Raw genomic sequence first — 25,408 nt, 5'->3', positions numbered from 1 at the left:
AATCCAGCTCACTTGAAGGACAGACATTAATCTTCCCCAGTTTAGCTTCCTGTTCTCCTCTCTCATAACCAAATATTGCCCAAGGACTGAAAATTCCATATACATCAGCACCCTTGCTTTTTTCTCTGCCTATATCCCAGTTTTATTTGTCATTTAATTTACAAACATTATGGTAAGTGACTTGCCCACAAGGAGATCTTTAGCAGCCTGACCATCCCCTAACAAGTGGCATCATAATAGAAAAAGTTGTTGATCAGTGACCTTCCTGTATCAATACACAGGATCCTTTCCAGGGTAAGTCACATAATCTCATGATACTGAGTCAACAAGTATTTTACTGGCTGGCTGGCTGCTTGTGTATGTACTTCCTTTGTATACTAATGAAAAATTCACTTTGGGTCTATTCACCAATTCAGTTTTCTTTTGCCAAGCCATATTTTTTCCTCCTTAAGCAATGACTACTTTATGGAACCTTGTGTGCCTGTGTTGGAATTTGGAAGAGGGTGTCATGGCTAAAAGACCAGGTGGTTGAGGTGGGCAGGGTCAATTGCAAAAGAGAAAAGGAACAAATGAAAGGTCATGAAGGAGATGGTTTCAGATTTATAGGTATTAATCTGGAGTGTGTGGCAACAATGTTATTCTTTAAACTCCTCTTCATTTTTGCTAGTCATTAGTCCACCCCTTTTTAAAATCATATATTTAATTGTTATAATAACTTTTATTGTAACATTTTATTTGTTTGTTTAATTTTTATTTTTTATTGCATGTAAGTCACTGTTAGTTGTATGCCATCACTTATTTATGTCCACATATGCCTCTACATTGCCCTGATCTACATGGATCATTTGTAATTTTGATTCTTTACAGACTGTAGTCTTGCCTCTCTCTGTTCATTGGACCTCTTTTTTACAGGGCACATTGTTCTGCTGGTGGGTAACAATCTTGACTAATTCCAACTTTTGACTTAGCTGAAATCTTTGGCTAAAAAGATTTGGAAGTGCCTCTTCAAAATCCTTGATATCAGGACCCGAAAAGCCTTAATTTCTGTTTTGTTCTCCCAATCTTAGCTCTGAAACCTGCCATCTCCGGATAAGCAAGACCCTAGCTCGCACCAACCCTTTTTTCATCTGGATGACTCTCCTAGTTTTTAAACTCTCAGCTTCTCCTTCAGTAACCCAGTAAGGAAATTCATTTCCCAGAGTAAATCTATGATCTCTACTTTTGAGAGGTGAAAGTGATCACTTAAATCCCCAAAGAGTTTTTTGTTTCATACCTACAGCAAATATGGCCAGTCCAGTTGAGTCTGGGGCTTTGCCCCACGTCCTTGCTGTATGAATATTCATAGAATTTTCTAAATGCCATTCATACTACTCTTTTTCCTTTTCAACAATTAGTCCAGCTTTTTGTCTATCTGAAATTCTTGTCCAAGATGCACATACTGATGGAATAACTCAGTGGACTACCCATCCAGCTCTATGCCACAATCTTGAAAATTATGTATTTTTATTTCCTTGGTTCTTTTTTCATCTTCTTTCACTTCCACAGTTAAGTACCAGGTTAATGATGTCTTTAGACTGGCTATGAATCTCAAAATTGCCTTATGATAATCTGGGGCTGACTACAATGAATAAAATGTCATCTACAAACAAGAATTTGGAGGACCTCTCTATGCAGGTGTTTATTAACTTAAAATTTTTTTAATACTTATTTTGATAATTTAATTTTAGAATTATTGGGCTCCTTTATAAGCCTATGTATTTTACTTTATTCATTTAAAAACATTGCTCTGATAAGGGGATCCATAGGTTTTACCATAATGTCACTGCCAAAGGGGTTCATCTCACATACATACACACATATATTGAAAGGGGCATTCTATTAGGACTCTGCACAACAATTCATGGCTGAAGTAAACACCTTCAGCAATCCTATTTGCCCCAATTGCCAAGCAAGCAATAGGTAAACAATTGTATCTCTGTGGTTGTGTATATCAAGGAATACTATATGACCATTATATATATGTGCTACACCTTGTAAGGGCAGAGTTTACAAGGCTACATTTTGTTCTGCTGAACCCGCTGCTTTTCAAAAATAAACAACAAACAATAAACAAAGCCAGCTATTGTATCCTCTACTCTCCCTGCAATCAATTGTGAGCTGTGCCCTACTATAGACAGCCATATACAGTAACCTTAGTGTTTTTGTTTTCTTCAAGGATAATCTCAATATATATATATATATATATATATATATATATATATATATATATATATATATATATATGAATGAGGACAGTTTCATAAAGATTTATAGACAAGAAAATAGGCCTATAGAAAAAAAAACTCTCAGTGATTTTTCTTCCTCATACCCTATTCTTTTGGAATTTTCTTCTCCTCCAGACAACTTAAAAATGGATCCTTGATTGCCTCCAGTATGGACTTATTGTTTTATGTTTGATTATGTTTGACTCTTCATGACCTCATTTAAAGTTTTCTTGGCAAAGATATTGGAGTAGTTTGTCATTTCTCTTTCTAGCTCCTGGCTAGATGAATAAACTGGGACAAAAAGAGTTAAATGATTTACCCAGAGTTATACAGCTAGTAAGAGTCTGAGGCCAGATTTAAACTCTGGAAGATGAGTCTTTCAGACTTCTTGCCAGGCACCTGTCCACTTTGCCATCTAGCTGTTCTTCTTGTATTATAAGAATAATTAAATTCTGCTATTTTGATTTCATATGAAGTTCCATATCACATTAAACAATGTATGTAAAGCATTTGTAAACTGAAATATTTTTTTGTAAATTTAAGCTACAAGAATCTCTGAGTCTTAGAATTAAAAACAACTTTACAAAGACTACCTTTTCCCTTATTCACATGATTTTCAACCAGAATCAATCAACCAACCAATAAATGTTAAGCACTTGCTGTGTACCAGGTAGTGTGCTCATCTTTGGAGAACAAATGCAAAAAAGAAAGACCAATTCCTGTCCTCAAGAAGATTATAATCTAATAGGGGAAAGAGAACTCACAAAGGGACTTGGGGGAATGATGGCAAAAACTCAAAAAAAATTCAGCTGGCCTAAACACTCTTTCAAAATGGAAATTTTGGGAGGAACTCTACCCTCCATTCAGAGAGTTCTTATGAACAGTGGGAGGATGTTAAAAGTACCAAAACTGAGGTCTTGAGGTCATGAAAAGGAATTAGATATGAAAGAAAGCTTATTAAATATTTAATATGTGCCAAACACTGTGCTAAACACGGGTACAAATTTGTGGTTGAGTCATTTCAGTCAGGTACAACTCTTTGTGACCCCATGTGGGGTATTTTTGGCAAAGATATTAGATTGGTTTCCCATTTCCTTCTCTAGGTCATTTTACAGGCAAGGAACCTGAGGCAACCAGTGTTAAATGATTTTACTAAGGACACAGTCATTAGCTCGATTTGAACTCAGGAAGTCTTCCTGACCTCAGGCCAGCATTCTGTCCACTGTGTTACCTAGTTGTCCAAGGTATAAATACAAAAAGTCAAAGACAGTCACTTTCCTTAAGGAATTTATACTAATAAAGAAAACAACAAAAATTGGGGAATAGTAACTAAAGTAATTTGGAAAGCTAGGGACTAGTGCTGAGTAGAGTCATAAGAGAATAACTTAACATTATTTTAGTAGTAGCAAAGTCAGGATTGTTTTGATTATGATTCCAGAATTGGAAAGTGGGTTGTGTGTAGTAGAGAGTGGTTGAGGATGGGCAGAAATTATGGAAATATAAAGGGTTTCTATACCATCAGCAAATAGTCATCCAGGTCTTATTTAGTCATTCATTCATTTATTTTATTGATTGACTGATTGATTGATTTTTGTCAAAAGGTAAGCTTATTTAGAGGAAGAGATTATAGATAAAATAAGAGGTAAAATAGGCACCAGGAGTGATAATATGAAACCGAATTGGGAGAGTGTATAATTAGTAAGGAAAAGACAAGTCTCCAGGGGAACTCATGACACAAAGGAAATACTCCATGAGGTGGTAGTTAAGCCATTGAATGGCAGGTTAGAGTCAGGCCTTATTTAAAGACCCACTCTAACGAAGAGAATTCACTACCTCCTGAGGCAGTCCATTTTCACTTTTACTTAGTTTTAAATGGTATTTCCTTACACACCTCTGAAATTTTCCTCTTTTACATTTTCTATTCACTTTTCCTAATTCTGCCCTCTGGGACAAAATGTACATCTTTCATTTCTCTTCCAGGTGATAAATCAACAAATGGCCATGTTTTACACATAGGTCTTCTCTTCTCCTGCCTAGACATCCTCATTTCTTCATTTGAGCCTCATATATCATGAGCTTGAGGCTCTTTCCCATTTTAACTTCCTCTGAATGCTCTCCCTCAATACTTATCCCAGTGTCCTATGTAATATGACAACTCCACAGATATAATAAGCCAGTGCTCTCCTTGATCTGTGGTAGCCTACGTCAAGGATTAAGGCACTTTGTAGGTTAGGTCATCTAACTTCCTCTGGGCTTGAGCCATTCTCTTCACTTCAGCTCTCCCTTTCACCTTCACTTCAGCTCTCCCTTTCACCTTCACTTTCCAACTCAACTTTAGTGCGATTTGCTTTAGTTGGCCTACTAATCAACTGGCCTACTTCAATTCATCTCTCCAGTTAGGATTCAGATTAGGAACTGCATCAATACCCATTGTACTTAGCTTATTCTGGGCAGTTACTGAGAAAACACAACTCAGAAATTTCGGTGCTATATCCAAATAAGCATGTCTTTAACACATGTATATAGTGCCCTACTGTTTTATATGTAGGTTAACCAATGGACCAAACAGCCCTGCCCCAATTCAGGAAAAACTCCAAGGGCTATTACATATTATTTAACTTGTTAAAGTTTTTATTGGTGCCTTTATTATTATTATTATTAACTTCATTTACCAATATATTCCTCTCCCCTTTCCTTCTTAGAGAGTCCCTTAATAACATACCTTAATAACAAATGTTTGTTTTTTTTTTTAAAGAGAAAAAAGCTCAAAATTCATAAAAATCAATCCATTGTTTTCTCATCTTTGCAAAGCAGAGAGGGTGGTATATTTTCTTAACTCTGGGAATAAAATTGGTCATTATTATAACTCAAGTTTTTGTTGTTGTTGTTATTATTCTTTACATTTATAAGGTTGTATTTATTTGTGTATGTTATTTTCCTGATTCTGCTTTCTTTATTCTTGTATCAATTAATATAAATTTTCTCATGTTTCTCTGAATTCTTTGTATTTCTCACTTTTTATAGCATGTTAATTGTCCTCAATTTGCTTAGTTCAAGGTCCTTTTAATAAAACCTTTTCTGTTAGAAAATACTTGGAAAAAAGAGATTTACTATGCCATAGAATGACAAATAAATTTGAACACATCACATAGTTCTTAGAGGACATTGAATATTTCTGAACTTGGATTTTATTAATAGAAAGGCAAAGAAAGATGAACCAATTCCTAGATGAGTCGGATTTTTTTGGTTGTTTTTTTTAATGTTTTGTATTCTTATTCAATCCCAGTAAGTCCAATTATTATGAAAAAATGTACATGTTTGAGGAGAACCCAAGTACCAAAAGTAGAGACACAGATCTTTATAGAAATAGAGCAGCTTACACAAGAAGGGAGGAAAGGGGAGGACTGTAAATCACTGAGGCAGGAGTTATGAATGTATTGCTTTTGGAAATAGAACAAAGTCTAAGTTATAATTCTATTTGTAAGAAAAGATGACATTTTAGAATTAGCGGTTCCTTTCTACTTATCCCCGAATTTGTAGTAAGAAGACCTTAGTTCCTGGTTTTGACACTTACTAGCAGTATTATTTTAGGCAAGCCTTTTCACACCTTATTTCCTTAGCTGTGAAATGAAAATAATAACACTACCTTTTGAAAGACAATTGGGTTTGGAGTTTAGAGACCTGAATTTAAGGCTTTGCCCTGTCACCTAACTACTTATATGACCTTAAACAAAGTTTCTTGATTTGTAAAATGAAGAAGTCTGACTGGATGAATGAATGAACAAAAAAAGCATTAGTAATGTGCCAAGTACTGTGCTAAATGCTAGGGATACAAATAACAAAATGAAAAAGTCTATGTGATTTCTCTTGGAAATCTTGCCAGAAACTCTGAATTCAATTGTAATCACTGTGACAATAATTGTTAGATCTATTTGTTTAGTCCTAAACTCTCTAATGAACTTGTCTCACATCTCCAGTTGCCTAATGGATAAAATAGATGTCCCATAGATATTTAAACTCAACATGTCCACAACTGAACGAACACATGACCATTCTCTCCAAGACCCCCACTCCCCATTCATGTGAATTTCCCTACTATTGTCAAAGGACATCTACTTCTCTAGAAGAATTGTGAGATCAAATGAGATAATATTTGTAAAAAGTGTTTAGTACAATGCCTGCCTGGCACATACTATTCCCTCCCCTAACTACCTATTTGATAAACTATAATTGCTTTCTGTTACTTCCAAGATCAAATATAAAATCCTCTGTTTAGCTTTTAAAGACCATAATAATTTGGCCTCTTCCTACCTTTCTAGTCTTTCTTACACCTTATTCCCTATCACATATTCTGTTATAGCAACACTGCCCCATTCCTTGCTATTTCTTTGTTCTGCCTCCTAATTCCACTATTTTCACTGGCTATTCTTCATGCCTGGAATTTTCTCCCTCCTCATTCTAACTTCCTCACTTATCCTTAGCTTAAGTCCCACCTTCTACAAGGAACCTTTCCCACTTCTCTTTAATTTTAGTGTTTTCCCTTTGAGATAACCTCCAGTTAATCCTGTTTATATCTTGTTTGTACTTAGTATTTTGCATGTTTTCTTCCTCATTAAAATGTGAGCTCTTTGAGAGCTGGGGCAGTTTTTTGCCTTTTTTGTACTAAGCACTTTTGTTATAGTTATAGTGTCTGGAAAATAGTTTTTTATAATAAAGTTTGCTGACTGCCTAACATTCCCTGACCTCAAGGAGCTTTACATTTTAATAGAGGGAGTTATAGTCTAAAATAGGACAGTAAATCCAGGAAGGCATTGTTTTGACTTGGAAAATTATAGGAATGGTTAATGGAACCTTTAAGTATTGGAGTGACATAGCCTTGCCAGGTGCAATAACAAAACTGATTTGAATAGAAATTCAGAGATGAAAATGGTAGAGTTAAGACAGGGGATGAAGGATGTAGCATGAAGAGTAGTGAGATGGCTAGGGACTAAAATGAACGGTAGCTCAATGTAGTGGACAACTGAGGCAACCCAGAAATCAGGAATCCTTCCCCAGAGTTTGAAGCATGAAAGAGTTAAGCTCATCAGGGCTTGGTTTCTGGTCTGGCTGGGAAGATTGTTGGAAAGTTAAGTGATTTTATGATATGTGAAAATGTTTTGTAATATAAGTCCCTCTTATTTCTTTGTTCAGTGAAATATGTGGCTAAACAATACAGTTGTGATTCCATCCTTTCAGCCTTAGCCCAAACCCACCTCTCTTTTGAAGATCTGTCACATATGCTTATAACTCGTATGTTCCTATCATCAGGAAAACTTGATAAAGTATCCTGACTCCTAACTTTTACAATAGAGGATGATTTCAGACTTTTTCCCATGGCTAATTGGCTTTTTCTTCAAAAAGCATCTCTTCTGGAAAATTGGCACTATGCCAGGGAATAAATCTCAGGTTATTGATGACCTCCCTCCCCCCTGCTGGCCAGGGTCTGGCAGCTATAAAGGGGACATAGCTTTTCCGTTTCCCAGGAAGCTTCCTAGTTTCTCCATAGCTGCCCTGATCTTACCCCTTTCCCTTTGTCAAATAAGTTAATGAGATCTATTGCCCCCCAAGACTGAACAATGATTGTCTCTATCACTCTCCCCATAGGAAAGCATAGTTCTTTTTCCATGCATTTCTTTCCAACTCCTTTTAACTGGAAAAAGACTAGAAAAGGGCTAACTATACACAGAGTTATTGCTATAAATATTCTTGATAAAGCCAGAGCTTTGTGAGTCTTCTTCCAAGCAGCTGGAAACAGTATCCCATCAATTATTCAGCATTTACAGAGCACTTTGTATTTGCAAAGGACATAACAAGCCTTTTGAAAAAACAGTTCTTTCCTTAAGGGCTCCAGGAAAGTAAATCAATGTGGTTCCTCCCATTTTTTAGGTGAGGAGATGGAGGAAGACTTATGAATAGGGGTACCACAATTCCCCCAGAAAGTTCAAACTCTTTCCCCAGGAGGCTTTTGTGAGTTACTTTCTGTGTGTGTGTATGCATGTATGTGTGTGTGTGCATGTATGTATGCACGTGCACCTCTCTCTCTCTCTCTCTCTCTCTCTCTCTAACTCTCTGCCTCTCTCTCTGTCTCTCTGTCTCTGACCTCCCCCCCCCCTCTACCCTTTCATTCCTTATTTCCTCCCTCCCTCCCCTTCATTATCTATAAAATGATAGTAACAATCTGTACAGCTAACCTTCCCCTATCTATATATCCTATTTTAGAGTCATAAAATGTAAGCACTGGAAGGGATACTTAAAGCCCATTTAGTTCAGTGCCTCATTCTATAGTGAGAAAGTGGAAGACCCAAAGAGGGGAAATGGTCTGATCCAAAGTTTCACAGCTAATAAGCACCAACACAAGGGTTAGAAGTATAGGGCTTAAGGGCATCAGAAGCCATAGGATCCAAATAACAACAATATTACCTTTCACATATAAGACATGCTATAAGAATTAATAGTAAATATTTTACTATTATAACTTTTTAATAATTATAACTTTTTATTGACAGAACCCATGCCTGGGTAATTTTTTACAACATTATCCCTTACACTCACTTCTGTTCCGACTTTTCCCCTCCCTTCCTTCACCCCCTCCCCCAGATAGCAAGCAGTCCTATACATGTTAAATATGTCACAGTATTTCCTAGATACAATATATGTGTGCAGAACCGAATAGTTCTTTTGTTACAAAGGAAGAATTGAATTCAGAAGGTAAAAATAACCCAGGAAGAAAAACAAAAATGCAAGCAGTTTACATTGATTTCCCACTGTTTTTTCTTTGGGTATAGCTGCTTCTGTTCATCATTGATCAATTGAATCTGAATTAGATCTTCTCTTTGTCGAAGATATCCACTTTCATCAGAATACATCCTCATACAGTATCATTGTTGAAGTATATAATGATCTCCTGGTTCTGCTCATTTCACTTAGCATCAATTCATGTAAGTCTCTCTAATCCTCTCTGTATTCATCCTGTTGGTCATTTCTTACAGAACAATAATATTCCATAACATTCATATACCACAATTTACTCAACCATTCTCCAATTGATGGGCATCCATTCATTTTCCAGTTTCTAGCCACTACAAACAGGGCTGCCACAAACATTTTGGCACATACAGGTCCCTTTCCCTTCTTTAGTATCTCTTTGGGTATAGTAAATATTTTAAAGAGGGAGGAAGGGCTTAAAGGAAGGAAGAACCTCTAAAAATGGAAGCCATTAAGGAGGTATCCTTGTACCTAAGGAAAATAACACTAATTATGCAGTCAAAGAATCTGGGTTCAAATACTTATTCTGCATTTACCATTTGTATGAACTTGTGAAGTCATTTACTTCTCTGAGTCTCAGCTTCTTCATCTGCAAAATGAGAGCATCAGACTACCTATCAGGCCTTCTTAATTTTTTTCCACTCATAACCTCTTTTCACCTGAGAAATTTTTATAGGACTCCAAGCATATAGGTATATAAAATAGGTATACAAATCAAACATTTATTTATAACAAATTATAAAGAAATTTATTTTAAAACAATTTTTGATATATATATATACATATATATACAATTTTACTATTTATTAAGAACAAAATAAATTTGCATGCTAATAAGATAGATGTATTTGTTTATTTTTATATAAAGAATTAAATCTTGGTGGAATATTTTATACTACAGGACATAGAGCATTCAGAAACTTTTTACTGTTGCCAAATTTTTTATAACCCATACAGAGTCACATCCCACGTTTAAGAAGCTTTGGATTGGGTGATCTCTGAGGTCCCTTGCAGCACTAAAATCTATGATCCTGAGATACATAGCTATTGCTTTTCTGTCTGAATTCCTTTGCCATCTTCCTAAGCAGATCTGAAAGTTAATATCATGCTGGAATGGGCTAAATTCCTGATCATGTTAATCAGCAATATTCTTTGAAGCCCTGTTGTGTGCTGAGTGCTTTCCTGGGTATTATGGAAAATGCCAAAGAATAAAGGACAAACCCAATGTCCCCCAGTGCCTTGTAATCTCTTTCTTGAGTAATATCCTATCTCTGACACTCACAATGATAGGATTTGGTGCTTCAGTAAAAAAGAAAGTCCATTCTGGTATGATTGGGATTAGGGTGGGGGAGAGAGAGAACTCTTGAAAGTTGCTGATTCCTATTCCACAAACCTAAGGTTTTATTATGAAGGAATAATTTGGGAGTAAAGTTAGAATAACATTGCTTCAATGTCCATATTGGGAAGAAAAGAAGGAAAAGGGGAATTATGAATAAGTGTATTCTGGCAAATGTTGTCCTAACCCTTTCATTGGATCTTCTCTTGGCATGAATTGTCTCAAAACATGAAGCCTACTCTTTTCCCTCTAAAAATTGGGAAATCATCACTTCATATCACCATATGTTGACACTTCCTCCTCCTGAAATAATATAATTCATAAAATTGACGAAGGAATGTTTTATTGAAAGATTTAAAACAAAAGTTTCTGTAGTCCCTTATTAATGAAGAAGGCAGCAAGGTTTATTACTCTTAGGCAAGATTTGAATCCTTTATATGCACAAAGTTTTCTTTGTCATATACAGTCTTTGCTACCATAGGGGAAAGGAAGGAACACACATTTATTAAGGGACATGGTCAGGGACCATGCTAAACACTTTCCCAATATTGTCCTATTTAATCTTCAAAACAATCCTGAGAAGTAGATTCTATTATTATTCCCATTTTCCAATTAAGGATACTGAAGTTAAGTGGCTTGCTCAGGTTACACTCCTAGTAAATGTCTAAGATTGGATTCAAACTCACTTTAAACTCAACTCTCTATCCACTGTGTCACCCAGCTGCCCCAGGGAAAGCCTCCAGAATTTTCCCCCCTCTTTGTCAAGAGATAGTTCTTCCTACATCATGGACCCTGGTGATAATAAAAATAACAAAGATTTATACATCCCATAAATGTTACAAAATATTTAATATACATTATCTCATTCAAGTAGCCTCCCAACTCAAGTAGTGAGGTGGGTAGTATTGATATTATAATCTTCATTTTACAATGGGGAAACTGAGATAAGGTAATTTATTCATGGTCACACATCTCTTAAGTATTACAGTCAGGATTTGAATCAGGACTTCATAATACTGAGTTCTAATGTTCTATATAACAGAGCCTCTAGGATACTATACACATCTAGGGATTTCTTAATGAGGTTATACCTTAGTACTCCTCCTCAAGTCTCATAAAAGTTTGTCTAGGGAGCAAGCTTGAAAACCCATCATCTCTTTAAGGATCAAGTATATGCTACCAAGAAAGAATATCCTTTTTCAAAAGACTAGTGGTTCAACAGCTGATAAGGTACCCAATTTCTCCCTAATTATTTTTCTTAAGTCTTAAAGGATTTCTGAGGTAACTGGGGAATTCTCCTATAATCATGCCAAGCTGTTAAGTCTTTGCCATTTCTTAGCCACATCTAAGGGGGAGAAGGGGAGCAGGAGAGAGAATGGATGCTTTTTTTCCAATCAAACTTCCATTTCCTCAGATGAAACTATTCAGTATGTATTTGTGGAATGCATGATCCTACTACCAGCTATGGAATAATGTCATGAATTCTATTTATTGAGGCTAGCTCTCTACTTCCACATTAGGAAGTGAATAATCTGGCTGAAGATCACAGCCTAAAGTATGTCTTCTAATGAACCAGAAAGTAATAATAGCATCTTATATCGGGAGGACACTTAAAGATCATCTCCAAGTAAGGAGAAGAATGTTACCTAAAATTACACAGCAAATTGATGGCAAAGTGGAAACTCAATTCCAGATCCAGGGATCTTTTCATTATAATACATCGTTATGAAGGTCCATAAATTTATTAGGTATTTACTGTCTTTTATTATAGTTATTTATGTACATATTTTATCTTCTCTTTTAGGTTATGAATTCCTTGAAGGTGAGAACTGTGTATTATTCTCCTCAATACCTAACACACAGCCTCAAACATAACATTTTAAGATTGTAGGATTGTAGTCTTGTAGGAACCATCTAATTAAGTTCTCATTTTACAGATTAAGATACCTCAACTCAAGCAGAAGTGACTAGGTCAAATTCACACAAAAAAGTGACAATGTTAAAATTTGGAGCAAGGTGCTCTGGTTCCAAATCCAGAATCCTTTTCCCAATTCAATAAACACTCAATAAGCTTCTCCCATTTGCCAGGCACATAGTAGTTTCTTGAAATGGGAATTAGGTTTATGATTATTTTAGATATAACAATTTGGTGCTATATCTAATGTGGAGAATACATCGGAGAGCAGAGTGATTAAAGGTCAAAAGACAATTAACATAGTCAACTATTGTAGTCATCTAAGTGGGAGATAATCAGGACAATAGCTGGGTGTTAGCAGGGTCAGTAGAGAGAAGGGAAAAGATGCCAGTGATGTAGAGATAAAATTGGCAGGACTTGGCAACTGACTGAACATGAAAGGTGAGGGAGAATAGAGTTTCCAAATTTGGATGACTGGAAGCAAGGTGATGTCCTCAATAAAAACAGAGAAGTTAAGAAGAGGATTTTTTTTTTTTTTTGTCTTTGTGTTCTTGGTATTTAGCACAGTACCTAATTCATCTGATGCATTTGTTGACTGATTGATTACAAGATCTTTCTTAGGCACATTGAGTTTGAGATGCCTTCTGGACATCCAGATGTTGGACAACAGGCAGTTGGTGATTAAGATTGGAATTCAGGGGAAAGATGAGGTCTGGTTATATAGATCTGGAGACAATTAAATAGAGACAGTACTTGAATCCCTGGGAGCAGATGAGGCTATCAAGGGAGAGCATATGAAAGAAAGAGTATCCAGGGCAGCACCTGCCCATTGCAAGATTAACTCTAATATATATCTTGTGTATATATATCCTGTTTATCTTTTCCATTAGACTGTGAGATTCTTGAGAGCGGGGGACTGTCTTTTTAGGCCTTTCTTTTTATCCTGAGTGCTTAGCACATGCTTAGCATCCTATCAGCCAATCAACAAGCATTTGAGACATAGTAGATGCTTAATAAATTCTTGACTTGGCTTGTGGAACATGAATTATTGATCCAGAGGAAGAAACTGAGGAGAGATCAGAGAGGTTGGAGCAGAATCAGGAGAGTAGAATGACATGAAACTTAGGAAAGAGAGAACAGTCAATACTGTCAAATGTTATAGAGCATGAAGAACTGTGAGAAATGAGAAGAGATCAATGTAGTCATCAATCAAGAAATCACTAGTAATCTTGGAGAGAATGGTTTCAGTTGACTATTAGCAAGTCAGTGTTGGAAAAGTCTTTGAAGATTGTTTGGTCCTAAGTCCTCAAAATTGAGGCTCAGAAAAGACTTGCTCAGTGTCTCACATCCTATGAGTGACAAAGCCAAGGCTAGTACACATTTCTCTTAAGTCAAAGACCTTTCCCAATATGCTATACTGCCTCCCATATAATAATTTTGGCTATTAGAAAGAGAAACTCCTCTTCCTGAAAAAGCTGGTTGTTAAATATTTACCTACACACTACTGCTCTTTCCATTCCAAATTGCTCCCTCTTTTGCACAATGCTAAAGACATAGAATGAGCAATAACCCAAAGAATGAAATGCCCTATGTGATTTCAGGAAATCAACTTGGATAGAGTACATGGTTCACATAGGAGAACAAAATATTGTATCTCTTAAAAAAAAGAGATCACATCCAGAAAGTATTATCCACTGTTAGAATTCTCCTTGGAAGAAGTCACATTAGGAACAGGAAGGGATTCATTTTTAGATATGGGAAATTCAACATTCAGCATGGTACAGAGGAAAGAACATAGGGTTTGGAATCAGAGAACCCAAGTTCAAATCTTGTCTCTGCTGCCTCTGAGATTTTAGGCATATTTTTTCACTTCTCTGCACCTCAGTTTTCTCATCTGTAAAAAGAATGGGGAACAGTTGGAGGTGTACTAGGTGGTTTCTAAGGCCTCTTCCAGCTCTAAACCTATGATCCTATTATCCTTGAAATGCTTCTCCCCCAGCTGTAATGGGGTGGCTTGATAATGACTCTTTGAAAAGAGATCTCAGCTGCTTTTACTGAAAGGAGTATTTTGAATGGACTATCAGCAAAGGCCAGAAATCTTGGGAGTAAGCAATGTCATAAGGACCCAGTAAGCGCCTTTTCTCTCATCTCAGGGACCCCCTTCACTGTCTCTAAATAGGAGCTCACAGGAAGATAAGGCAGGGAAGAATAGCAGCTCAAGGCCAGAGCAGCATGTGTCCCTTACTGTTCCAATTACCATGGCAACCTCACTCAAGAATTAAAAAAAAAATATATAACACACCCAGAGCTCTTCACTGCTGGTTCCCAATAGATTCATCCAGGCAATGTCAGGCAGCTTGAGCCTAATACTTCAAGATTCTTCTAGGGTTTTTCTCATCAGTATCCTGAGCCCCTTTCAGAAGTAATTTCAGTTTCTCAGTCTGATTTGTAAAGTGGAAATCTCAGATTTAGCTAGAAGTCCTAACTTTGTATCCTCAATCCAAGATAAATATCAGGGTTTTAATGATAAAAAGAAAATGTGACCAAAACACCAAATATACTAGATTCTCAATTCTGCTTTCTTTTAGTCAGCTTGTCTCCCTGGGAAGAAGGGAAAGGAGAGAAGGAAGGGAAGAAGGAAGGAGGGAATCAGACATGAGTTCCTAATAAGGCTCTGTACTATAACTTTGTCTAAGCATTTGTGTTTGTTTGTTTTGTGTTTTGTTTTATTTTTACTTCTGTCCCAACCTACTCCCCTTACCTTACAATGCCTTCAACATTCTTCCTACCTGAATTATAGGCACCACAGAATACAATGGGAGAGGTGGAACCCAGAACAAAACTCTGAAGTTTTTTTAATCGCTTGGGAGAAACCAGGTGTGACTCCTGAAGCTGTGAAACCATGGCTAAGCCTCTATAATCTTTCAAAATCAACAGAATTTAATTCTGGAACATCTCATTACCTCATTCATTGTTTCCTCTTTTCCAGTCCGTAGGTCTTACTTGAGACTAGCTTTAAGATGTTACCTGCTCTAAATAGTTCTGGTGGGATTTTTGAAGCACAAAAGGTCTTTAATACTCCAAGGAATGATCACCTAATTGTGCAATTTCAGGCAACAATATTTTACATGGAGAGAACTACGACTAATAGATAGGAATTACAAGATAACAGATTTTTTGTTCAAAATAAGTAGAAAATTTCTAACAACTACCAAAATGAAATGTACTATTGTGGCTCTCCAGGGGTTATGGTTGTGTGATGCAGTGCCTTTCTGCTACACTTGGATATAACTACACAAACTCCTATCCCTTTCTGCTACTGGCTTATCTTTCTTATTAAGTTTCATCCCAGGTTCAAAGGCAGCCTGATGTTTATAATCTAATGGAACAGGCATAGTAAATTACCTAAATTGCAGGAATTCTCTCTCTTTATCAACACAGCCCAGACTACTGAGTAAAAGCAAGGAAATGCTTCTTCCTAGGATAATTTTCACACTCTCTATGACAAATTATAAATTCATAGACTAAGAAAAAAGGCCATGTAATTTATTAGCATTTAGAAAACACAAAAAAACAGATAAACATATCTTCTAAGTATAGGAGGCTACAGCAGGATTCACAAGTAAGATCTCATTTCTTCCTTCTTACATCCACCTCTAACAGCTGGTCTGAGGGATATTTTTAGAAGAAAAGGATTCAAATTTAACTCTATATACCAAATGAGGATGAAAGAAACTATTAACTGGACTTCATTTTGGCTAGTGAGACTTGGTCTGAGCTGCAGGCCACTTTTGTCACCTACCAATCTTCTCTCTCTCTAATCTGGATACTCCTTAGTTTATATCTTGCTATTATCTCTTCTTCTGGTGTCCCCCAAACTTGGGCAGAAGTTCATTTCTTAAAGGTCAATAGAACCTCAAAACATCTCTTGGATGCCTAAATGTACTCTAGCTCCTGGAACCCTCTATTTAGGGAGCCCTACAAAGACTCCTGGGAAATTCTTCTAAAGTCTTTGTGATCCTGGAAGCCTCTATGATTATGGGTCTCAGCAACCAGTTGTTTGTTGTTTGCATTATGTTTGAGTCTTCATGACCTTATTTGGGTTTTTTTTGGCCAGATACTGAAATGATTTGCCGTTCCTTCTCCAATTAATTTTACAGTTGAGGAAGTGAGGCAAACAAGATTAAATGACTTGCCCAGTGTCACATAGCTAATGTCTAATATTAGCTTTGAACTCATGAAGATGAGTCTTCTTAACTCCAAGTCCAGTTCTCTTATCTACTGCACTACCCAGTGGAAGCAATAAACTCTTCATTTTAGAAAAGGATAAATGCAAGATAGAAATGTATATGAGGGAATATATTAGAGAGGGGATTCAATTTAATTAAACAAATGTTTATTAAGTGCCTAGTGAACAGTTGTGCTGTTAGATATCCATCAGACAGGTTTTAGAATAGATCCTCTATGGTCCCTTTCCAAATCCAAGATTTTATGATCCTAAGCATTGGGAGAAATGTTTTGAAATTTTTATTTTGAGACCCTTATATTCTACCACACAGAGGTCTGCCAACTTTATCTGCTCCCCAGACCAGCCCTTCCTGCTTTCTCAGAGCTCTTATTACAGGAGTTCATGGACAATAATGGCTACAATTGCCAGCAATATCAGAACTTTCTATGGTTCAGACAGCATGTCTACCCAAGGAAGGGAGAATGATACCTCATACTTCTACCCCTGCTTCTCTGGGAGTTGCTGATGGCTCCAGAAGTCCCGAATGGGCATAACACATTTAGGATGTCCCAGTTCTTTGTAGACATGATCTCATGCATCCTAGCTTAGGTTCTAGGAATGGGGGAGGGGAGAAATGTTCTGTTGCTTTCGTGAGTAGAGAAAAGGAAGGACAGAAAGGATCGTGATGCTGCTCTGAGACTGTCAGGTAAGACAAACATGTGGCTCTATCCTTCCACTTTATGTTAGGCCTTTATTCCAGGACTCCTTTAATTCTGACATTTTTCACTTATTTACACATTATATCCTTCTCTTCCTCATTTGTTTCCTCCTTGCATAAATTAAATAAATCATCTATCTTTGGATCTAAAATTAAAGAATTCACTTCAGAGATGCTTTTCTGTATGTAAAGGACTCAGCATTTCTGCATGTTGTAAGAGAGAGAGAGAGAGAGAGAGAGAGAGAGAGAGAGAGAGAGAGAGAAAGAGAGCATTAGATTTGGATTCTGACTGCTGCTGACTAGTTATATAAACTTTGGCAAATAACTTAATTTCTCAGTTTCTTCATCTGTAATTGAGAAGTTGGACTAGAACATTTCTAAAGTCCTTTTCACCTCTCAACTTAGCATTCCATGAATCCATCATAATAATAAGTGCTAGCATTCATATAATTCTTCACAATTATTATCTTTTTTATCCTCACAGAGATCTTTGGAGATATTCTATTATTACCCTCATTTTACAGATGAGGAAACTGAGGCAAATACAGAGATTAAATGACTTGCCCTGGATCATACTGCTAGTAAATGTCTAAGACCAGATTTGAATTCAGGTCTTCCTGACTATCATTTGAGCAAAAATAGGATAGATTGCTATAGAAAGGATAGTGGAATAGGAATCAAAAGATGTAGAGGCCAGTTCCACATCTTCCATTTATTAGCTGTTTAATCTGGGGAAACTTTTCCTCTTTGGGCCTGAATTTACCCATTTATAAAATGGAGGAGGGAGAGTAAGTAGAATGAGAAGAGCACTTCAGAACATGTAATCTAATAGTCTACAGTTCTTCACCATTTCATGCTTTCCAAAAGGCTCAGTAATTCTCTACAAAATGTACTTGTGGTTTAATCTGTTATTGGAGAGCTCGTCATATATTGGATACCAGAAATGAGAACAACTTCTCATCTGAGAAGTTTTTCAATTAGCAATAATGGTACCTCAGGAAAGTCAGTGAGGTTTGTATTCATATAGGAAGAAGATGTTTGGCCTTGGATGATATTGTCATGACTGCCATGAAGAAGCACTGGATGTGTGTAGTCATTAGAATATGACTATTTTCTCTGTCCATTACTATAGATTTACTGTCCTGCAGCATCATTAAGAGGATCTAGTCACAATTACATAGTCATGACTGTGCAATTACTTTGCTACTTCCAAATAATTAGTCCACTACTTCTCTCCTTCCCAGAGAAATTTTTGTCCATTTTTTTGTCCTTCTCAAGGAACTGTCTCAACAGTATCCTGCACTGAAAGAGTCAGGAGCATTTGGGGAACAGTGCTAATTTGGGAATGCTTTAGCTGGAAGTATCTCACCATTGCCTTGTCATTTGATCATGTTTTTCGGTGCCCTATAACTCCCTCTGAAGCTCCATTAGAACAACATTCCTGCATGGCACTGGGAGAAGCACTTCATCTGTGAAATCTAAAATTCCTTTTATTTACAATGGAGCAGAAGTGCTTCATTTTCAGATATCCACTTGACACAATGCAGTATACTGGAAAGAGCATTAAACTAGGAGGAGCAAGAATTAGGTTTGAATCTCAAAATTTTCCACTTAATGCCTGGTTACTTTGGAGAAATTATAAGGTCTCCCTTATGTACTCCTTATAAGGAAACTGAGGCAAACAGGTTAAGTGAATGATCCAGGGTTGCACAGCCAAGGGTCTAACTTCTAAGGTCTTGAATTCAGGTCTTTCTGATTCCAAGTCTGAGAATTCTCAACTGAGAAAAAAATGGAGTAAGTTGGTGTTGAAAAAAATAGTGGACTGGGAGCTTGAAGACAATAGTCTCACTACTTCTCTTCATTAACTGTGGAATCTGGAGGAAATTTTTCCTCTTTGGGCCTCAGTTTTCCCATCTGTTAAAGGGGAGAGCAAGAGTGAAAACTATTTGCTTCAGTTTTTTCCTCCCATAAATTCAAGATAATAGAAAAGATCATATCCAAGCTCTAAATCTATGAACTTTCATCCTAATCCTATATCCACAAACTTTATTGGGTCCAGGCTGGATGAATATCTAATGGGAAACTATCTAGATGATTCCTGCCCTTAGGAAGGAAGTTGAGTTAAAGACCTCTGGGAATCTTTCCAATTCAAAGAGACTATATTTTTGTGGTTTTATTATTCTATTATTCTTATACTTCTCTCAGAGTCTCAATCATTCCCTGAGGTGATTGATTATCTCTTCTTTACACATCTCCTTTCCCACTTTTTTTTTCAATCAAAAATCCATTTTTTCTTCTTTTCCATCTCCTTATTGCAAAATAAAACCAAATTATTATAGTCATGCAAAACAAAATCCTGCACTGACCACATCCAAAAAAATATAAATTTGATTCCATCCCCTGAGTTGATCATTTCTCTAAGTAGGTAGCATGTTGTATGGGGCCCCTGGAATTGTGATTGATGACTGCCTTATCCACAATTCTTAAATATTCCTAAAAATTTAACAATTTCTTCTTAAAATGTGATTGTTATTGTATGATTTGTTCACCTAGTTGTACTCACTTTGATCACTATTGGTTTCCAGATTTCCTCTGAAATAGCTCTCTTAATTATCATATATGGCATGATAGTATTCCCTTACATTCATATATCTGTATTTGTTCAATCATTCCCCAATTGATGGGCACTTCTTTAATTGTCAATTCTTTGTCTACATGAAAAGAACTGCTAGAAATATTTTTGGAAATATGTATCCATTTCTCCATTCTTTGATCTCTTTTGTATATGGTACTACAGAGAAAAAGGATCCAGGCTGTGAAAGGCTTTAGATGTCAAACAGAGCATTGTATATTTGATCCTAGAGATAATATATGGCATCCATTAGAGTTTACTGATTAAGATTGAGTAACGTGGTTTAGATTTGTGTTATAGGAAAATCCCTTTGGTGGCTGGGTATGGGGAGGAAACCAGAGGCAAGGAGACCAATTAGAAGGTTATTACAATAGTTCAAGTGAGAGATGATGTTGAAAGGCTGAAGTAAGGGGGTAGTTGTGATTGAAGAAGACATATTTGATAAATCTTATGAAGGTAGAACTGATATGATGTGACAACAAACTAGATATGTGGGACAGACATTATTAACCTCTTTATTTCAATGAGGAACCAGTCACAGGGAAATAAAATGATTCGTCCAGGATACTTGCAGGTATGAAAGTTGCTGCGAATCCAATTTACCTAGTCCCGCTGATAAGATTTTCAATACTCTGAAGTCTCTCAGTGAGCTCTGAACTTAAATAAAATTATATAAACGGTAGTGGGAAGGGAGAGCTTCAACTCTTCAAAACAAAAGTGTTCCATCCATTCAAAGCGTTAGAATCAACAAAGCAGAAGCCAGTACTTGTTAACACCAGTGTTTCCTGTTTAGGAAGTGGGTTTGACAGTTTCCCAAGTAAACAGATTGTGTCACAAAGTAACAAAGATGTTAGCTGAACGATTTCACTGTATCTACCTAAGAGCTATAAGGTGTTTCACTTTATCACGTGAGGCTGAGAAATAAGACCAGAGCCAGGAGCCAGCCTTAATATGGAGCCTTACCAAGAAGAGAAGCCACTCTCACAAAACAGTGGACAATTTTTTAGATGCTGTGTGCCAGATACTGTTCAAAGAGAAGAAAGAGAAAGGCAAAACAAACACCCTGTCCCTGCTCTCAAGAAGCTCACAGTCTACAGGGTTCCATGTATTTGTGGATTTCAGAGTTATCAGACATTCCTACCTGATAGCTGCAAAAGACCAATCTCTCTCCCCCATTCCCACCACTGTCCCTTTAGGAGAAATCATGAGCAATCCTGGGAATATCATGCTCTTAGGTAGCTGGACTCCTTGAAACACCCCTTTGCCTGCTGTTGCTTCCTCCTCTTCCTCTTCCTTGTACCCTTACTTCCCTTACTCTCTCTCCCACCTCTAGATAACAAAGAATAAAAAAGGGGAAAAAAAGTAATTTGAGCAATAAAATGAATGAACAAGTTTTGGTATTCAAATTGAAGAAATGTTGCTGTGCTCTAAGAAATGAACAAAGAGATGATTTCAAAGTGTCATGGAAAGATCTGTATGAACTAATGAAAAAAAGCAAAACCAAAAATAATTTATAATATTACATTAGTATTATGAAAAATGAACAATCTTGAGGACTTTTATGAGCCAATGGAGAATTAAATGAGCTGAACCAGGAGAAAAATTTATACAATAACAACAACCCTTTGGAAACAAACAACTTTGAAAGTTTTAAGATCTATAAATCAATACAGTGACCATTCATGATTCCAGAGGATCAGTGAGGAAACATGCCATGGATTTAGGGCACAAAATAAGTCGAATTTTTTGTTACAAGAAAATTTCTTCTTCTTTCTTATAATAGATCTGAGGAATGGGAAGAAGAAGAAAATAGATTTCATTAAAACAAAAATAAAAAGAGAGGAATGCCAATATTGGGAATTTTGCATGCACCTTCAGAAAAAGTCACTATATTATTAGTTTTACTTTTACTTTGTTATAAGAAATTTTTCATGTGGTTGTAGTACTTATGTGTAAATGTAATGTCAAAACAAAAAACCCTTTGTTTACTACCATGTGAATCAAATGTTATAGTATATTTAAGCCTCCACATGCACATTCCCTATCTTTGCAAAAAAGGGAAGGGAATGCATTCTTATCTCTTGGTTGGAGGGAAACCAAGTTTGGTCATAATTACAAAATATTGCTTATTTTTCAACATGCCACTAAATTCAAATGATAAAAGATTCTCTAGCTTCACATCTTGGACCAGTAGTTCTTAAAGGGTAGTGGGTCCATGAATTTAATAAGTTATTTGATTTCTAAAAATATTTTATTAATTTAAAAAGTTTTTATTTTCACATCTCTTTACACTTTGTCCCCAATCCATTGAGAAGGTTAAAAAAAAGATTTCTACTATGTATATGAAGTCATACAAAACATATTTCTTTAATGATTTTAAGAAAAATATTTTGACAACTGTACTTAAATATAAGTGATTTCCTTTGTAATCCTGTGTATTTTATTCCTATGCTTTTAAATATATTATTTTGCGAAGGAGACCTTAGGCTTTGTAACAATAAAATTTAAGAATCCCTATTTTAGACTCTTCATACTTTGAGACCAAAACAAGAACAAAAGGCCTTATGTTATAGTTGGAAGGACTGAGGTTGGATGTAAGGAAGATCTTCTGGCCTGAAAAGCGTGTTAGATTTATTTATTTATTTGTCAGATATGTATTTAGCAACTAACAGGTGCAGAATTCTGGGCTAGTTCCTGATAGAGATAAAAAATTTTGGCTATAACCTAGTGCCTAACTTTGCAGAATTAGCAGTCCAAAAGCTGAATTAGACTACAAAGGAACTTGTAGCAGTTTCTTCCATTGTTGTTCAGTCACTTTTCAGTCATATCTGACTCTTCATGATTCCATTTGGGGATTTTTTTGGGCAAAGATTCTGGAGTGCCTTGATATTCCTTTTTCTAGATCATTTAACAGATGAGATAATTGAGGCAAACAGGATTAAGTGATTTGCCCGGTGTCATATAGCTTGTTAATGTCTAAGAATGTATTTGAAATTAGATTTTTGAGAGTCTAAGGCCAGGGCTCTCTTAACTATACCACCTAACTATCCCAGCATCTCTGGTGGAATCTGAACCCACTGAACTTCTGTGAAGGTCAGTAAATATAAGTACTTAAACATTTATAAAATTTGATTGAATTTATTAATTGGGATAAAAGTTGCAATAAGTATTTTTAATATTAGCTTACATTCACATAAGCATTTCATCATTACTAAGACCTCTTTCTCGCTTTATATATATGCAAAATTGATTTGGCTTTTAAATTTTCAACTTTCAAACTGTGCAATTTATTTTCTAAAAGTATATATGATTCTCACAACCACCTTGTGAGATAGGTAGCCTAAGTCACCCAGTTTGTAGCTAATGAAATTGAAATTCAGAACAACTTGCTCAAGAGTCATCCCTTTAAGAAGTGACAGACTCAGAACTCCAGCCCCAAACTGTAAATTCTGGTTTCTACATGACTTTTTTGGCCCAAAGACCCTCTTTTTTTTTTTTTTTTTTTTTTTGATGCTTGACTCATTGTGTTCTTTCTCCTTGTCTCTAGCCACCCACTCAGTTCTTGAATCATGAGGTTCCTTTTCTTTCCTTGGACACATCTGGACTCAGATTAGTCGGTAGGAGCCCACTCTAGCCTTCAGGCTCCATGAGTGTTTGTGTGATTCAATTGAATTCCCTTTGCTTTCTATCATTGTAGAAATTCTAGTCTAGACTTGTTCACATACCTAGACAATTTGAGAGGAGAGTCAAGGGCCCTCACTCTGTTTATTCCCCTTAATAACCTGGATACTAGAAGATTAATACCAATGAATTCTACTCAGAAATTCTATTAGAATTCATTTCACCTGATCCTTAGAGAAATTTCAATAAATATTGACCTTAGAAGGGTCAAATCCTGAGCAAAACATGTTAACCTCTATCTTCCTGTTTCCTCAACTGCAAAATAGGGATAATTAAAAATTGTTCCTACCTCCCAGGATTGTTGTGAGGATAAAATTAAATATATCTGAAAGCACTATATAAATGCTTATTATTGACCAGTATCAAATAACCAGTATGTCTCATAGGGAAGACAGGAACTCAGTTCTGCCTAATTCTGAGACTAATTTTCTACATGCTGCCTCTTAATGAGATTATTATCTATTGATAAAATGGGCATTATTAAAAATGAATGTATCACATTTTCAAAGCCACCTGCAGATTTTCAAAGTACCTCATCATACGATTCTCACAAAACTAAGAAGAAATCAAGCCTCAAAGATTCATATAAACAAACAAACAAATAATTGCTTAGCTGTCACCCAGTATGTGAAGCTATTGAGCATTTCCTAGGAAAGATCCCAGAGTATAGATATTAACATCAAATGGATTAGTAATTAGGATTAATATTCAGAACCCCAGAGTAATTTAATCTATTCCTGAGCTACTATGTTTATACTTGTCAATGGCTTGCAGAATTTGAATTCAGAAAAACAAGCACCCTGCCATCTGAGTGTTACAATTGGAAGACAATAATGAAGGAACAGCTCTCTCTCTCACTTGGTTTCTTCCAAGGAGGGACAGTAACAACTCACTACCAAGTAGCACTGTGGGGAAGCCACTCAGAATAAGAGCTCTATGAAGATTTCAACAACTTAATTCTCTGCTTCCCACTCATTCTCTGTGGGATATATAAAGTACACTTGACAACATCTCAACTTCTATTCATCTTTATCTCTTCACAAAAGGGGAATGAAGCCAATCTTACATTTAAAAAAAATCTTAAACCACATCTTTTTCAAAAGGATTTAGTAGAAATAATTACAGTTATGATTTCAGTGTTATGGAATCCCTGTGGGAGTTGAGTAGTTAATACACACAATGAAAAACTCCACCCACTACATCCTGAAAGGCTTCAAGGAAAGATTTGGGTAAAGGCAGGGAGTGATTGCAAGATACTCTAGAAGGCATCTTTTCTTTTGGATTGGGTAGAATTCTGGTTTTAAAAGGTCCTGAGCTGCTTTTGGGCTAGAGTGCTGAAATGTACAGATACTTGTGTCTCAGCTGGTAGGAACAAGTGAATATGGCACTTGGTTAGCAAGGAATACTCAGTTAAAATAGCAAGCTACCATCTCTCCTTCCCCTCTTCCCCCCTCCTCCACTTGGTAGCTTACTACTCTCAGGATGCCTTCCCTCCCCATTGCTACCTAATAGTTGCCTTATTGTGTTCTGGGTTGTATCCCTCCCTTTCCAAAGGGGTCTGTGTTCCAAAGTTGAGGTCTCCTTGTCTCCAAAGGCATTTGTCTTAAATTGATTTGTGCTGCTTGTCCAGGTTAGTTCAGGGATCCATTACATAAAAAAGTTAAGAACTCCTGAGAGATATCCCTGTAGCTTGATCCACAGTTTCCCTCATGCCTAAAATGTCCTTTCCCAACTTTCTCTGCTGAATCTCTAACCATGTTTTAAATTCTCAACTCTGAAATGAGCAGTACCAGAACATTGTACACAGTAGCAACAAGATTTTTCTTGTGA

General features: G+C 36.3%; 1 protein-coding gene across 1 annotated transcript in view; it reads left to right on the top strand.

The window, feature by feature from the left end:
- FAM167A (family with sequence similarity 167 member A) overlaps positions 1 to 25,408 on the top strand; it is a 54,077-nt gene that overhangs the window by 2,298 nt on the left and 26,371 nt on the right. The window lies entirely within an intron of this gene.

Source organism: Sarcophilus harrisii, chromosome 2, assembly GCF_902635505.1.
Source record: "Sarcophilus harrisii chromosome 2, mSarHar1.11, whole genome shotgun sequence".
Taxonomy (NCBI): domain Eukaryota; kingdom Metazoa; phylum Chordata; class Mammalia; order Dasyuromorphia; family Dasyuridae; genus Sarcophilus; species Sarcophilus harrisii.
The sequence above is the reverse complement of the archived record's forward strand: the minus strand, read 5'-3'. Positions and strand labels throughout refer to the sequence as shown.